Source organism: Stomoxys calcitrans, chromosome 1, assembly GCF_963082655.1.
Source record: "Stomoxys calcitrans chromosome 1, idStoCalc2.1, whole genome shotgun sequence".
NCBI classification, from domain to species: domain Eukaryota; kingdom Metazoa; phylum Arthropoda; class Insecta; order Diptera; family Muscidae; genus Stomoxys; species Stomoxys calcitrans.
This window is the reverse complement of record NC_081552.1, coordinates 101,072,483-101,085,433: the sequence shown is the minus strand read 5'-3', so window position 1 is coordinate 101,085,433 and position 12,951 is coordinate 101,072,483. Positions and strand designations below refer to the sequence as shown.

Sequence of the window (12,951 nt, the reverse complement as noted above, 5' to 3'; positions counted from 1 at the left end):
AGAGCTAAATGAACTTACTTGCTAAATAACCTGCAAAATAAAATAAACTACACAAACACTTACAAGCTAAATAAACCATAAACTTGCAAGCTAAATAAACCAAAAACTTACAAGCTAAATAAACCGTATACTTACAAACTAAACAAAACCTCAAAATTACAAGCAAGATTTGAACTACAAATATAAACGTATCTTTTCGGCCACGTCCAGCCACCATCACCACTTCAATCAATGTGGGAAACGCAGCAAACTGGCATGCTCAGACCCACATGCCCCATGTAAAGCCCTATGCGGACGGTTGAATTACCATTAACTTCGAACAAACGGATTCCAGACTTGACTTCCTTATTTTCCTTTTGTTTCAGCCTATATCTATAAAGAAAGAAAAATGCAAATGTTTATTAAGAGTGGTTAGGCAGGACAATCGTGTATTTAGTTTCTGTGAAATTTACCTTTTTTAACTAGCTTTAGCGTAGGTTTAAAGTGGGGGCAGTGTCCCAATAGTGAGGCCGATTGTGCTGGCTCTATTGCAAGAAAACCTAAATACATGCATATGTATATTTTTACATATAACACCACCGAGAGAAAAAGACTACATAAAAAGTACATACAAACAATATTAATGCAAATATAGGTACCAAACACAAAAAAAAACATACTTACCAATAAACAGACAGACACATACGGATCAACTGAGGGTCCATCTACCGGTACCAAGCTGGTGCCATCATCATCTACCGATCTGAGAGTCCATCTCGCATTATACCTGGTCCTGTTTTTACACTAGAAGAAGCAGAGAAAGGCCGTTTCATATTATTGTTTTTTTCTAAGTTTATTTAGACTTTTTTGATTACTTCTTTTTTATCTTTTAAATTTCACATTTTCCGAATGTTTGCATTTACTTTCCTATTGGATTTTCGAACTAAATTTCTATTGCAATTCTGGTTTGTATTTTAGTCGTTCACTAGAATAAAACTATGAAAGATTTAATAACGTTGAACAGAATTCTAAACATGTTGTTGGCTTAGGCTAATTTCGGAAGGTGGTAGGGACAAAGTTCAAGGGTAGGTAAAGGTACTGACTTTGGGATATCCAATGCATGGGAATAGATATCATGGTGAAGCCCGATTGCGGCTTCTGTGGGAGGGCAAACGCTTGGCAAATCAGCCGCCAAGCCACGTATCGTCCGGTGCAGTCTAGGTTATTTGTCCATTCATTTCGTGAGTGAACGTGTTCTCCTTTTTTCATTGTATCTTCGTCTACCACTATTTTTGTGGACTTATTTCGGCCTTCCTTCTCCATTTTTATTTAGTTAAGACCGGTATGAAATTTTGTGTGTGGTGTAAGGTTTTCATTGGTTGCAAGAACCACCCCGATCCGGCGAGCTCTAGCCGTGCTCAACGCCAGCATACCGGCAAGGCACCACAAACGATTTATCGTCCGTTAAATCCTGCACCTCTGAACACCACCATAACAGTTTCTTTATATACTTTTTCTCACAAAAATATAGAAAACGAATTACTGAAACCAATAAAACAAACAAAAATGATACTCGCAATAGTCTTATGTTTTGCCACTATAGTAGTTTTTTTGTAATTTTCCTCACTAGAAGCAGAGTGCAGTTTTAGAAATAAACTTTGTTTTACAACTTATCTTCTAGAAATGTGTTTTATATATGTATTTTTATAATTATAACACTGTTTTGTTGGTTTCGTGTGCAATATCGGATCAACTAGAACATATATTTAAGATTTTAGAAAAGTATCACAGCTGTGATATCAAGCCTTTGATATTTAGATCTACTGCAAAATCAAACCAATAATAAAAAAATTGTACTCAGCAGCTCGCATGATCTCACCTTCTTAGTCCATCCTGATATGCTTCGTTATAACGTGAGGTCATACGAACATCTGACTAAATTTTTTTTAATTTTGTCGCGTGCGCCTTGATGTCGCTAAAAGCGCCGTCTAGCGGACAATTGCCGAACGTATTCAGCTGCTTAGGCATGAACCACGACCCATGTCTGAATGACAATAGGACAGTTGGTTGTGTGTTGTCATTTGCCCCATCAGAGGAAATTCTGGCTGGGAAGAGCGCCATGATGGAAAAAATGACAACGCAAGCCACTGGAACAGGAGGAAAAATCTTTCTTTATCTTTTGAGACATCGATGCAGCCGGAAGTGAGAACGAAGTGACTACGAATAAAAGTGCAGTGCCATTTATCAAGTGACAACAACAACAAAACGTGTAGAAGAAAATTAAAAAATAATCTGACCCCTTGGTCAACAATTTTTTTTTAATTGTAGACGGCAAGTTTGCTAAATAGCAACACAGTATTCCAATCTGTGGAATTGCAAATTATTAGACAGCAATGCGAGTTATTGCTAGGGCAGAAAAGTAAACAAAAGAAGTGAAATTAACTGAACTAAACTCAAATTCCTGCCCTGGACATATAAGAATGAAGAAAAACTTGAGTGGAAAGAATTAAACTTTATTGAATTTTAAAGAAAAAGTATATATAAAACAAAGTAGATATAACGAAAAAAAGCAAAAATCAAAACTCATAAAGAATTGCAACAACAAATGAACAAAATTAAACAATTAAAATTGGACCAACGATCCCGGCACTGCCACTGTAGCTCACCTCCTTTGCTCCAGCGTGGGATTCTTCAAAAGACACTTGCAGCTCGCAGTGTCCCAGGTGATTGCTTACGACCCAATACTTTACACAGGACACAAACCTTGGACGGACGGACGGACTAATATATCTGGAAAAAAAATAGAAGAGAAAAGCATTTTTTTCAATTTGGTAAAGGTAGGCATTTGCTTTATTGTATCAGAATTATGTTTTTTGTTTTTGTTTGGACCGCTTCCAACTCTTTTACGGTCCTTGCCCTTCCCCAATAGAAAGAGCTCGATCTAGCCATGTAGGAAATTGGCCATTGGAAATTGGCGTATAAAATGGCCTAAAGCAAAGGAAAGAAGAAGAAAAAAAAACAATATTAGAAAAAGAAAACGCTTTTATATTTTTTTTTTTATAACGCCACACATACCTGTAACATTACGAGCTTTGGACGGACATAGACAGACAGAGAGTAAGCGTCCAGGTGGGACGAGATACCATTGGCGGTGAATTCCATGGCAGACGAGAAGCCTGGGTACAATCGGCTATACCCTACAGATGTACATGTTGTTAAATGCCTTTCGTTTTGTAACATTTTATTAAATTTGTAGCGTGTCACCCTATGTCTGATTGGAGTAGAGCGACATCTGGTTTTGAACAGTTGCGTTTTTTTATGGCAACTAGGGAATACAACCCTGCGTTACCACCATATGTTGCCACTACAACGACAGTTCAGAGAAACATATGTTTTTTGTTTTTGCTATTTTGGGAAAAGCTAATTTCATGATGGTTCCTCGGTGGACATGATGGCTTGGACCATGATGGTCAGTATGTGGAGGATGACAACTTTTTTTCGATTGGGTTTTGGCAGCAAACGGAGGTGGAACCATCAGAAAATATAAAAAAAATTAAACACAAGTGAAATAACAAAAGAAAAATTTAATGTGTTCATTGAGCGGTGTCACAAAATAAACAAAGTTGTTAAACTAAAGAAATAATTTAAAACTAAATTGTAAAGTGTTGGTGAAAATCTTAAAGCTATAGAAAAGTTGAAAATAGAAGTTCTAAAAACAATATATATGTGTAGATATATATACCTATGAAAATTTTTCAGTGATTTAAAAGAACCTAAAAAATGAAAGAAATAAAAGAAATCGAAAAGTTGAAAAAAGAAAGTAAAGTTGTTAAAACCTAAAAGAAAAAGAAACATTTATTAAAAAAAAGAACAACACTGAAAAGAAATATAAAAAAAAATCAAATCATATAATGTAAAATTTGAAGCTAAAAACTTAAGTCCAAAAATAAAAGCGAAAGCCAAGACTCCTCCACCTCCACTGCCACACAAATAAAAGACTTCAGCTACTGCAAATGGCATATCCACAACCCCTGTCGCTACTCCACCGAGGGACCTAGACGCTGTCGCATACCCCAGTGTCCATAAGGTAGTCCAAAAAGTTTCTCCGACCATAAACCGACAGGCATACAGACCGTTGACTCTCGACAGATTTATTTTGTTAAAAAAGTTTTTTCTGTAAAAAAAAGAAAATTAGGTAGGGACAACATCGAGCTTTTTTATTACTTACCCTTTGGTTGGGTTCGATACAGTAACCTAAACATGAGCTCATAGTTAGGATAGGTAGTGGATAGTAGAGGATATATCCTTGCCCATCAGCCAATGTTGACCTTACGGTGCTGAGAAAGCAGCACATCAGAAAACCCCTAGAAAATAATAAAAGAAAAAAAATTTTTAGACAAGAACTGACTGCGACAGATACTCTTAAACACGACAATACTTACCAAAGACTAGACGGACGGACGGACAAACGAGAACCTAAAAGGGACCCTATTGGGCGCAGAGGCTGCCACCAGGACCACAATACCCGGGGACTCCATTGTATTTATCCGGAACAGTCGCCATTAGAACCAGGAACCTGAAAAACACAAGATTGAGAAATTAAATTTGAAAGCCTTAAATTTTGCTTGAAAATTATTTTGCTAATTTTGATCCAAACTTCTGTTTTTGCTTAAAGTAAATATTTCACGAAGAATTTGTTAGTTTTGATAACCTGCATTTTAAACCTTTTTTTGGTCATTACAAGCTTTGTTATAAATGTCAAAATTGAGAGTATCAGGGAGGTTGTGACCTCCAAATAAAGCAGTTCCGAATTTTGTACGAATGTTAGAATGAAATATTTTTGGTTTTTTTCTTTCCCATGAAGGGATAGGAGACTAAAGAAAGGGGAAGGAATGGTGTAATGAACAGGTGAGTAAGCTCTTGGGGTACTCTGATTTAGTGGGCCACGGGAGTACAATGGTTTGGGGAGGGTTAGGCCGAGGCATGCCATGGAAGACCGGCATGCCAGCGAACCGATAAAGACATTGTCCTGTGTGTTTAATTTCAAGTGTTTACGTACCCGCTGTATTTGTCCATCCAAAAGCTGCTTAATTTTAGTTTTTTTTTGTCCCTCCTTTTTGGCAATAGGTGTTGGCAAAGAACCGCGCCCCATCCACTGAGCCACAGCCGGAGCTCAACCGCCAGCAGCCAGCGCCTGCCAGCATCAATTGCCACTCCAGAGAAAAGGTGGAGCGACCTCCTATGGGGGTATGTGACACAAAAAATGGCGCCCGCAAAATGGGGCCTGAGAGATCAGGCTTACCACGTCATTATAGTTTCAATCGTTCCATGTTTGTTTCATATTTTCCGCTCATGTAAGCCCCGGTGATGGGTTAATGGAAGCTGAAACCGTGAGTCTCATGGAGGAATCCGTGAAACTTACATGGATACTATTGTAGCAGTGTATTTTTCCAATCCATGAAGAAGGCGTAAGTCACGGCTTAACGGAATTCAAGTTCCGATGGTCGTTTGCGACGTTTCTAGGGAGAGAAGAATGCATTAATATAAAATAGTTTTAGATTCAATAGCCCATATGTTCTAACATGGCACCAACAGCAACAACAAACACGACAACAACGATGCTAACAACCACAACGACCACAGCAGGAGCGAGCACAACCGCAACAATGATAGTGCCCGCTAATATAGTGTCATCGGCAGTTTCAAGCCCAGCACAGTCAGTCGTTGGTGCGTCAATCTCAGCAATAAACGAGGCATCTCCAGAGACCCCAAATTTTGGCAGTATAACCGCGCAAACCGCCACAGACAGCCCAGACAGTACCACAACGGGAATGAGCAGACATGGCGACTGCCACCACAATCAGGTGCTGCACCAGTACCATACCCATATCTTTCTACTGCGTCAAGAAGCCATATTCGAAAAGTGGACATGGAAAAATGGAAGCTGACATTTGATGGCACATCCAAATCAATTACAGCTGAAGATTTCATATTTAGATTGGACCAATTGAAAGCAGACCATGAATGCGATGAAGACGAGTCGCTAGTAAAGTTCCCGCAACGATTGGGGCGAGTTCATAGCTTTGAGGCGCTAAAAGAGGCATTCCTGTCTCAGTTCAGGAAATTTGAGAGTGATTTCGACGTGCAGCGGCGTATGATGGATAGAAGACAAGGTCCACAGGAGCCTTTCGAAGATTTCTATAATTCGATGCTGCGTTTGCGACACCAGCAACGAGAGCCAATGGGCGAAAACATGCTGGTGGAGATGATGAAAGGTAACTTGAAACCGGTTTTGGCAGCTTTGGTGTTCCCAATTCGCATGTATGGCCTCCAACACTTCCTTGAAGAATGCAGAAAGGCCGAAACAACGTTGGGAAATCAAAGGCAAGCAAACCAGGGACATAGGCAGCAGTTTGCTCCACGAGTCCATGCCATCGAGGCGGATGAGCCACAAGAAGTGGAGGCAATTTCAAGACAAGCAAACTAAGTGTGCTGGAATTGCAAAGAAAGAGGACACGGATTCATGGACAGCCCTTCGACAACACGAAATCTGTTCTGTTATGGTTGTGGTTTGGAGAACGTTGTCAAGCCAAATTGTCCCAAGTGTAAGGGAAACATCCAGACGGGCTCGGTAAAGGGGACAACACGTCCGGCACAAACAAACCCCAAATAAGAATAGTTGCAAATGGAACCTGAAGTAGTTTTAAAGAAAAATAGTGTTAGTAGTAGTGGTAAACGGAATGAATTTAAACTTAAAGAGATAAGGCCTTGGCACGTAAGAGTGCAGGAGGATAATCAAGTTAGAGCTAGGATATTTAGTGAAGTAAGTGAAGTTAATGAATTAAACAAATATAATGAGAAGAATGAATTGTATGATAATAGTGTATTAAATAAGGTTTTAGATATAGGTAAGGTAAGTCAGCTAATCTCTGCTGAGTCAAAACAGACTCTAAACAATCGGTAGAGACATCTGCGAATCAAACGAGCTAGAGAGCGGTATAGGTCTAGAAGGAAACTCAGGCAGGAGATAGCCTTATCTATCTTATATGAAGGCGAAGACACTCGTCTCTACTTGCGAGTGAAAATTGGAAATGAAGAGGTAGGGGGGTTGTTAGATAGTGGCGCAACAGTCACCGTTTTAGGCAAAGGCTGTCTAGAGTTAGTTGAAATGGCGCAGATACCAATTTTTAAGTTTTCGGGACAAGTCGGCACAGCAGACGGGACACCGCACAAGGTTGTAGGACGTATTCGGGCCCCAGTGAAACTTGGTAAAATGGAAAGTGAGGTGACCTTTTTCTTAGTCCCCACTTTAAGAAAAGCACTATACCTTGGGGTCGATTTCATGAAACGTTATAAATTGATAGCCAGTGTTGAAAGTTTGTCGTTGGAGGAGGAGGCAGAAGACGACCCTATTGACCCATTCAAGCATCAATTGAACAGTGATCAGAGGGGGAGATTAGACGAGGTCATATCTCAGTTTCCGTCTTTCGAGATAAGGGGATTGGGCAGCACATCCATAGAGACACACACTATTGACACGGCAGATGCAATACCTGTAAAGCAACGTCATTACCCTGTATCTCCAGTAGTCCAAAGCCTAATGTATGCAGAGCTGGATAGGATGCTTGACATGAGGGTCATTGAGCCCAGTGAGAGCCCCTGGAATAACCCAGTGACATTAGTCCGGAAAGGCACAAAAAATAGATTATGCCTGGATGCTCGAAAGCTCAATTCCATTACTGTCAAGGATGCCTATCCGCTCCCAAACATTGAGGGCCGTCTCAGCCAGCTAGGGGATATGCATTTCATATCGAGTGTGGATCTGAAAGATGCTTTCTGGCAGATACCACTCGAGATGAAGAGCAGGGAGAAAACGGCCTTTACTGTACCAGGAAGATCCCTATACCAGTTCACCGTAATGCCCTTTGGGTTGTGTAACGCAGCCCAAAGGATGTGCCGGTTAATGGATAAGTTGATTCCTGCGCATCTCCGTGAAAGAGTGTTTGTTTATTTGGATGACCTGCTCATAGTGGCCCCAGATTTTGAAACACATCTCGACATTTTGAGACAAGTGGTAAAGGCCTTAAACGCGGCTGGTCTAACAATTAACGTGGCAAAGTCAAATTTCTGTTTTAAAAAGCTACGATACCTCGGGTATATAGTTGGCGAGGGAAGAGTAAAGCCTGATCCTGACAAGGTTTCTGCGATAGGTGGGCACGAATACCTAAAGAATGTCAAACAAGTTAGGCGTTTCACAGGTATGACAGGCTGGTCGCAGCACCAATTTTCGCAACATTAAAGAAAGGGCGTGGTTTAGAGTTTGGTGATGAAGCCAAAATAGGGTTCGAACGGCTAAAGGAGGCTTTAACCCGTAGTCCAGTCTTAAGACACCCCGATTTCCGGAAACATTTTTACATCCAGTGTGATGCATCCGACGTTGGTATTGGTGGTGTCCTGTTTCAAAAATACGATGAAGGAGGCGAGCATCCGATAGCGTTCATGTCGCAGAAGTTGTCCCCAGCGCAGAAAAATTACTCCGTCACTGAAAGGGAGTGCCTAGCCGTGGTGATGGCAATAAAAAAGTTTCGCCCTTATATAGAGCTGATGCCGTTTACGGTCATCACAGATCATTCATCACTTAAGTGGTTGATGAGCAACAAAGAGCTGAGCGGTCGTCTGGCAAGATGGAGTCTTTTACTGCAGGGGCACAACTTCGAAATAGAACACCGCCGGGGTAGTCAAAACGTGGTACCTGACGAGCTTTCGCGATATAATCTTGATGAATTGGATTTGCCATCCTTTAGTCTAGTAGACCTCAATGCGGCTGAGTTCAAGGAAGAGGAGTACCTTGAGAAGATCAAAGCCGTGGAGGCTAACCAGAAGAATTTGCCAGACTTAAGAGTCATTGATGGCCATCTCTACAAACGGACAATACCAGTGACGGTGGACCTTCCTTACGAGGATTCAGTATGGAAACTATGGGTACCGGAATCGCTCACGGCATCTGCTATATAGAAAGCTCATTGTCCCAGCATAGCAGCGCACGGCGGTTTCCACAAGACACTGTTTAGGTTGAAAGAATATTACTACTGGCCTAATATGAGTGCTCAGGTCAGACTTTTCGTTTAGAAGTGCCAAGTGTGCAAAGAGGCTATGCCGAATAATCATCCAATGCGTCAGCCGATGGGGGCAATGGTAGAAATCAGTCGTCCTTTTCAGAAACTGCTACATTTTTATTGTCTTAGACCACCTGACCAAATATGTTTTATTGAAACCAATGGGAAAGGTAACCGCTCGAAATGTTATTACATTTCTTGAGCAAGAAGTTTTCCACAAATTTGGTGTGCCCGAAACGATTTTATCCGACAAGGGGAAACAATTTACTGGGAAAGATTTCGCGGCGTTTATAAAGGCTTACGGTGTAGGCCATATGAAAACGGGACTCTATTCACCTCAAGCTAACGCATCAGAACGCGTTAATCAATCTATATTGGCGGCCATTCGTTCAAACTTGCAGGAGGATCAAAGGGATTGGGACCAAAACTTGTCTGCAATCAAGTGCGCATTGCGGTCATCGGTGCATTCTTTAATAGGCATAACACCTTATTTTGCTCTTTTTGGAACCAGTATGATTACGCACGGCAGCGTTTATAGACTGGCTAGAAAATTAGACTCGTTGAAAGACTCAGAGTTTAGTGCTTTACCAAAATCGAAACATTTGGAATTAGTGAGGGAAGAGGTCAGAAAAAGGTTACAGAAGAGTTACCGCGATAGGGCTAGCAAATACAACATTCGTGCCCGAAGAGTCAGGTTTTTCCCAGGTGAAGAGGTTTATCGACGTAACCATCAATTGATCGACTTCGGTAGAAATATCAACGCAAAACTCAACAAGAAATACATAAAGTGTCGAATAGTTAAAGCAGTCGGAAAGTGCTTATATGAGATTGAAGATCTAAAAGGGAAATCATTGGGCGTTTACCATACTAAGGACCTAAAATAGTAAATATCTTCTAGCTACCAATGTGTCCGATAAAGCAAATTGCAAATTTTACCCATGAACATTCCACTAAGGAATGGGGGCAGACTTCTCACATATCAGTGAGTGTAGTCCGATTTAAGTTTAAACTCGATGATAAGAGGCTTTTCTTCTTTTCTTTTCGAGAGAAGTTTTACATGGAATAGTACCTCACAAATGTTGACAGCATTAGGAGGGGAAAACCACCGCGGAAAAATTTTTCTGGTGGTCTCGCCAGGATACGAATCCAGGCGCTTAGCGTCATAAGCGGCCATGTAGGCCTCTGCGCTACGGAGGTCTCCTCCGATAAAAAGTTAATAAAAATTGAGATCAGTGACTTGCCGTTTTAGCTATAAGTTGAATTCCATTACATTGGCCCAAGGTCCATAGGTATAAGCCAGTAGTGTAGGAAGCTATAGGATAAGAGAAAAATGAATTAGGATTTGGATTTTCTTTTGAATTGATAGTTAAGGATACTTAGCTTTAGTTTTAGGAGGCACATAATTTTTGGATTCAGCCTTGAAGTTTTTTTGGCCGTGGCGTATTATTTATTTGACACTTACCAGTTCATCTGCCCTGGGCACATTATGTCGCTGGTCCACGTCTGTTATGGTCCGTGCTCTCAAACGAAGCGGCCGATGCGAGTTTGACGTCGGTGCAGCATCTGGAAAGAGAACCAAGAAGAAAGGTTGTTTAGTCAGAATGCATTGTGTTTTTTGGTAACATTTTTTTTATTTTTTTTTAATTTTCTTTTGGTTTGATGTTTTTAAATTTATTGAGGAATTTTTGTTTTTATTTTTGAAATTTAGAATTTTGAGGAATTTTTGCTTTTGAATTTTATTTTATTTTTATCTATGGACGCTTCGTAGTTTTTTTTAGATTCTTTTTTTTTGTTATTTAAAATTTTTTCTAAGTTAAATTACCGGCTTGCTATTTTCACCTATTTGACTAAATGAAAATAGACGTTAATTTTTTTATTTATGTTGTTTTTTTAACATTTTTAACTTTGGTGTTTGTATTATTACTGAAATAATTATTTTATTTCACATTTATTTCATTTAAATATTTTAGCTTTGATTTCGAGAATTTCCTTTTGTATATTTTTTTGTTTTTTTTTTATGAATTTCTAATTTTCCTTTTTCATTTACTTTAATTTTTTGTGCTTATACAATTTTTTTAAATTTTCTTTTATTTTTTTTTTCTTTTCCAAGTTGAGTTTTTACCTTGATTTTACTTTAACTTTCTCACAACACTTTCACTTTGCGTTCATTGAACTTATAAATGATTCACAGCATTTCATTTTCATTTTGTTTCTTTCGATCTGTTTGAACCACAAGAAGAAGAGAGTCTTAACACCTGTTCTATGTTTGCATTACATTAGTAACATGACACACACATTTTCGCAATTGTTTATGTTGGTTTCTCCCACTTCACTTTTTGCGGAGTAATTTGTTTTGGCACTCAGTTTGGTTTTAGCACCCCCACCTCCATTCATGATTTGAGTGGTTTACAGATGATGGTAGGGATACCGTAAAGTCATACGATCTCATACGCACTTAAAGTCACACACACTTGCACATCAAAATAAACCGTTTTTTTTGGGTTGAATTTTTTAGTTTGAGTTTTTTTTTGTAGGTTACGATTTGCAAAACCACATGTGATTTGCACTTTACATAACCATTTAAATTTATTTTTCTGCCAATTTTCACTGTTTGTTTTGATAATTCAGTTTTTTACGTTTTTCTATTAATTCTTTGTCCGGCATTATTTTCTGGCCGGTGTCTGTTATTTTAGTTTACCGCCGTTTGGTTCCATTCACACACACACAGCACCGTATAACAATTTTTATCTTATAATTCACTCTAATGGGAGTTCCTCCACGGCCGGCATATAATTTTCTATGTATTTTTATCTTTTTATTTGCATTTCACTTTTTACCACGTTTTGTTAAACAAAAACAATTTTATATTAAGATTTTTTGTGTAGTAATTCGATCATTCATTTTTATACACACACGCACACACGTGAAGTTTAGACCGCTCTTTATTGTTTTTTTTTAACGTACGGTTTAATTTTTTTTATTCAAAGCATTTTTATATGCTTATTTTATTTTTTATTTTGTGTCACAAGATTTATTTTTAACACTTTACTTACCTTTAATTTAATTGTTTATTCAGCAATTTTTTTTTCCGTCCGTCCGCTTTATTGATGTCAAGTTAATTTAATCAAGGTATGTCTAATGAAGGTATAACTGGTTAATCGCGTACCGGGTAGGTACTACTCGACTCAAGGTATACTTGTAGCTCAAGGTATATTTATTGAGGAAGAATTACATTTTCTCAAGGGGCTGCACCCGCTGAGATAGGCTTGACTAAAGGTACGTTCACACGTTTGTCACAATATACACTGCGAGAAATTTGTTTTTCCCTCCCATCCTATGACAGTGATGTCTAAAGGATGGTTGGGTTTGTAGCGTGTCACCCTATGTCTGATTGGAGTAGAGCGACATCTGGTTTTGAACAGTTGCGTTTTTTTATTGCAACTAGGGAATACAACCCTGCGTTACCACCATATGTTACCACCACATACAAATGTGACCACTACAACGATAAATCAGAGAAACATATGTTTTTTGTTTTTGCTATTTTGGAAAAGCTAATTTCATGATGGTTCCTCGGTGGACATGATGGCTTGGGGGAAGCATGATGGTCAGTATGTGGAGGATGACAACTTTTTTTCGATTGGGTTTTGGCAGCAAACGGAGGTGGAGCCATCAGTAAATATAAAAAATTAAACACAAGTGAATTAACAAAATAAAAATTTAATGTGTTTATTGAGCGGTGTCGCAAAATAAACAAAGTTGTTAAACTAAAGAAATAATTTAAAACTAAATTGTAAAGTTTTGGTGAAAATCTTAAAGCTATTGAAAAGTTGAAAATAGAAGGCAAAGTTCTAGA

The 12,951-nt window shown here is 39.0% G+C and overlaps 1 long non-coding RNA gene across 4 annotated transcripts; it reads right to left on the bottom strand.

Annotated features, from left to right (window-relative positions):
* LOC106089904 (uncharacterized) lies at positions 1-12,219 on the bottom strand. 4 transcript variants are annotated; one of them, XR_009398764.1, is made up of 11 exons: positions 12,149-12,219; positions 5,573-10,658; positions 5,039-5,498; positions 4,422-4,555; positions 4,208-4,343; positions 4,052-4,153; positions 3,055-3,343; positions 2,646-2,967; positions 664-783; positions 453-592; positions 1-372 (listed from the first exon to the last, which is right to left on the bottom strand). It is a non-coding gene; the product is annotated as an uncharacterized LOC106089904 (long non-coding RNA). The 4 variants fall into 4 exon arrangements; XR_009398762.1 differs by having other exon boundaries at positions 2-372; positions 5,039-10,407; positions 10,558-10,658; XR_009398761.1 differs by having other exon boundaries at positions 2-372; positions 5,039-10,658.
* Between the last annotated feature and the right edge of the window lie 732 nt (positions 12,220-12,951).